Source organism: Sinocyclocheilus anshuiensis, unplaced genomic scaffold (genome assembly GCF_001515605.1).
Source record: "Sinocyclocheilus anshuiensis isolate Anshui unplaced genomic scaffold, SAMN03320099.WGS_v1.1 scaffold1077, whole genome shotgun sequence".
In the NCBI taxonomy this organism is placed as follows: Eukaryota; Metazoa; Chordata; class Actinopteri; order Cypriniformes; family Cyprinidae; genus Sinocyclocheilus; species Sinocyclocheilus anshuiensis.
The window spans coordinates 15,356-19,885 of NW_015557123.1; the positions used below are offsets into that span (position 1 = coordinate 15,356).

Below are 4,530 nucleotides of genomic sequence, written 5' to 3' on the forward strand. Positions count from 1 at the left end.
CTAACCCTGCATAGACAGCAACGCAACTGAAATGTTCCCAAGTCCAGAAATGTAGCAAGGAGATCTGTAATATAATCCATGTGACATCATTCATCCACAATTATACGAAGCTACGAGAATACGCTGGACGTAAACAGTGTATGCTATTCTGTGTCAGCTGCATCATGTGGATGTTGTTTTCATTCAAATCAAAGGCAAACAACGTAGGAAACAGATCCGGTGTGACGCAGCTGACACAGAACAGCATTTTTTTTTTTTTGCGCACAAAAAGTATTCTCGTAGCTTCGTATAATTGCAGATGAACCCCTGATGTCACATGGATTATTTTACAGATCTCCTTGCTACGTTTCTGGACTTGGGAACATTTCAGTTGTATTGCTGTCTATGCAGGATCAGACAGCTCTCAGATTCCATCAAAAATATCTTAATTTGTGTTCCGAAGATGAACTCATATCACAGTGGAGTCAGCTGTCTTAACCGTGGCTTGTGTACTGCACATATACCAGCTTCATCACTGTGTCTGTCACACAACTCTGTTCCCCTTTCGGGCTCTGTCTTTACGTTTATTTTGACAGATGAAGCTCGCGATTATGGTAAGGGGCGTTACATTTCCGACGAGTGCTTGCGGTGTTCGGCCAATCACAATGCACTGGGTCAGCTGGCCAATCAGAGCAGACTGCACTTGTCGGAAGGAGGGACTTTGTAGAAAACGAAGCGTTTGAGAGAGGCGGGGCATAGAGGACCTACAATAATGTACAGTATTTGAAAAATAATGTGTTTTTTGAACATTAAAGCATGTCAACATATTCTGTTACACCAAATACACAAAATAATTATCTTTAAAAAAGCATCATATGACCCCTTTAATACACGAGTTTCACAATTTGAGTTGAATTACTGAAATAAATGAACTTTTCCACGACATTCTAATTTATTGAGATGCACCTGTATAATGCAATATTTAACCATTTTCACCATGTATGGTCAGGTAACTTAACAGCTTTTCTTTCTTTCTTTCTTTCTTTCTTTTTTCTTTTAAACCTTTCTTTTGTAAAATTACAAACTTTTTTTTACAGAGTACTATTTTAATGTTGTAAGACTGAAATTAAAACCGAGGTTGATAATGTATAGGTCTCTGAATAACCATGCAGTGGAGACAAATTGTATGAAATCAGTCTGATTTTAGTGATTCTATTATTATATTCTTGGCCGTTCTCAGTCTTCTTATTCTCTCTACAGTTCAAGAATGTTAATAAAGGGAAAAAGACCAATATCATAGACTCCATGTTGCGAATGCTGGAGCAATATTCCTCCAACCTGGAGGAGTTGATCAGGGAAAGGACAGAGGAGCTGGAAATAGAGAAACAAAAGACTGAGAAACTCCTCACACAAATGTTGCCCCGTAAGTGACAGATACACAGTCACAGTATAATGATTTTACCACCACACTATGCACTGATGTGATATTTAGAGAAATAAATATGGAACCACTTTCATTCACTCATATAAGTAAAGTTTTTTTTTATATATAATTCCAGTTTATCAAATTAAATCAAGTTATCCTAAATATGAAAACTTGAAAATGATGTATACATGTGTAAAAAAGACAAGTGTCTTTTGTTTTTGTTCATCCTCTCTAGATCAGTGGCAGAGGCTCTGAAGCTGGGCACTACAGTCGAACCGGAGTATTTTGACAGTGTCAGTCTTTATTTCAGTGATATTGTTGGCTTCACCACAATCTCAGCCAACAGCGAGCCCATTGAGGTGGTTGACCTCCTCAATGACCTGTACACAACATTTGATGCTGTAATCGGCAATCATGACGTCTACAAGGTAACACTACAAAAATTATGGTAACATTTATTGAAAAACATTTTGTTTTATTGTTTGTATTCGTTGTATAAGCAAATGTGTTGGCTTCCACAGTGATTTCTCTCATTTAAAGAGGACCTATTATACCCTATATTATACCTAATATAAGTCTCAGGTGTCCCCAGAATGTGTCTGTGAATTTTCAACAAAATACCCCACAGATCATTTAATATATAATTTTGAAAATGTATATTTTGAGTAGAAGTACAAATACGCTGTTTTTCGTGCATTCAAATGAGCAGCTGCTCCCCGCCCCCTTTTCCAGAATAGGTCTGTGCCTTTACAGCTCGTACCTCAGATACTCTGCCAAAACAAAACATCTGTTTGCTTTTGATTATCATGTCTGTCGCGTTGAAATCATACGTTTTAAAGCCATATCAGTTTAACATCTGATGTACGGTTTTCTAAGCGCACACATCTGAAGCACGGGCACAGAAAGCAGCTGTCACACGGCATGTGAGCATTAAACTTAAGTTCTCTTTCATGTCTTATTGCGCTTAAACTGTCAACACAGTTGGTTATGTCTGTGACGGTAAACAGCAGGGAAAGAAATCGCATGTTTATATTACATCTAAAAACAGAAAATCACTCACTATTCTGGACTGAATAACTTCTATAGGTTTAATAAGAAGACATTTCTAATACGGCAGTGTCCGTCAACAGTCGTGGGCGGGGCCTGTTAAATGTGACGCCACTTTTTACAGATTCTGCAAACGGCTTGTTCTGAGACACTGCTTATGATTTATGGGGATTAAAAAAAGGAGTGGGTGGATTTTTATCATTATAGGGTGGTTGTGTACACACACTGCCAACACACATTTATGTTTAAACAACATGTAAAAGTAAATTTTGCATAATAGGTGCCCTTTAATTCTAATTATCATAAACTTTCAGTTTACTTATGAATGTCTCTTGTCTTCATTGTCTACAGGTAGAGACCATAGGAGATGCTTACATGGTGGCTTCAGGTGTGCCTGTGCCCAATGGGAACCGACATGCAGCTGAGATTGCAAACATGGCCCTGGACATTCTGAGTGCTGTTGGCACCTTCAAAATGAGACATATGCCTGATGTACCGGTCCGCATCCGAATAGGACTTCACACAGGTCAGGCTGATCCATCCCATTTAGTTTAAAGGGGTCATATGATGCGATTTCAATTTTTCCTTTCTCTTTGGAGTGTTACAAGCTCTTGGTGCATAAAGAAGATCTGTAAAGTTGCAAAGACTAAAGTCTCAAACAAAATAATGTTCTTTTTAGCAGCATCATATGACCCCTTTTAGATTAAATGTAGAAAATGTAAATGTAAATGCTTTCTTTCTTATTAGGTCCCTGTGTGGCTGGTGTGGTGGGTTTGACCATGCCATGGTACTGCCTGTTTGGGGACACAGTCACCACTGCTTCTAGAATGGAGTCCACAGGATTGCGTAAGCATGTGACACTTAGTTTATACCATAAACAACTCTGTTTCTGTATTTCTAATATCAGTATGTAAAGATGTATGTCTCGTTAAATTACAGTGATAAAAATTATTAACATCTGTAATCAATGAAATTCAGTGACTGTCATTAATTGAACAGTTGACAAGGCTAATATATAAAAGAAAAAAAAAGACACTTAAACTTTGTATGTTTGCAGCGTACAGAATCCATGTCCATTCCAGCACAGTAAAAATCCTGATGGACCTGAAGTTGGGGTACAAAGTAGAGCTGAGAGCCAGAACAGAACTCAAGGTGAGCTCAACTGAGTTCATCTGCAGAACAAATCAAATATTTGATATCATTTAAACTTCTTGTTTACACTACTGTTCAAAACTTTGGGGTCAATAAGATTTTTTTTAAAGAATTAATACTTTTATACAGAGAGGACACATTAAATGATCAAAAATGACAGGAAAGACATTTACAATGTTATAAAAGATTTCTTTTTAACATAAATTGTGTTCTTTTGAACTTTCTGTTGATCAAAGAATCCTGAAAAAATGTATCACAATTTCCACAAAAAGCAGTGCAGCTGTTCGTCATATTAGAATGATCTTAAAGGTGACATATCATGAAAATCTGACTTTTCCAGGTTTTAAGTGCTATAATCAGGTCCCCGGTGCATCTACCAACCAAGGAAATGTGAAAAAGATTAACCCAGTAACTTTGTTGTGGTAAGCCTTTTTCTGCAAGCTCTGAAAAAACGAGCGCGTCTGATTTCGCTCCCCTAGTGATGTGGCAAAGGGATCTTATTATAATATCACTGCCCTTTAAAGGTACAATATGTAAGATTTTCGTAATAAAAACTACTTGCACAGTGTTATATATTTTATGCAGTTGTGTATTTATGTTATTCCAATTTTAAATAATGACTCGCCCCTGGTCATTGTCACCAATCAATGATGTAATATCCACATATCCTCAGTTTCCGCTTGTAGAAACTATGGCAACACACAGACACAACTGCTGCTGTACAGTTAAAGGCACAATATGTACGTTTTCGCCGCTAGAGGGCACGTATTCAAAAGAAACAAAGGCGTAGTTGAATGACGCCGTGACTGAGTGTGGAATCATGGGAGTTGTCGTCTTCATCCCCACAGCCAATGCAATCCGATGGGACTCGGGCAGAAATCATGTTCATGGATGAGCTAATGATTTATTAACGTAGTAGAATGAAG

General features: G+C 37.7%; 1 pseudogene; it reads left to right on the forward strand.

The window, feature by feature from the left end:
* The window catches only part of LOC107677831 (retinal guanylyl cyclase 2-like), an 18,578-nt pseudogene that overhangs the window by 9,992 nt on the left and 4,056 nt on the right, over positions 1-4,530 (forward strand).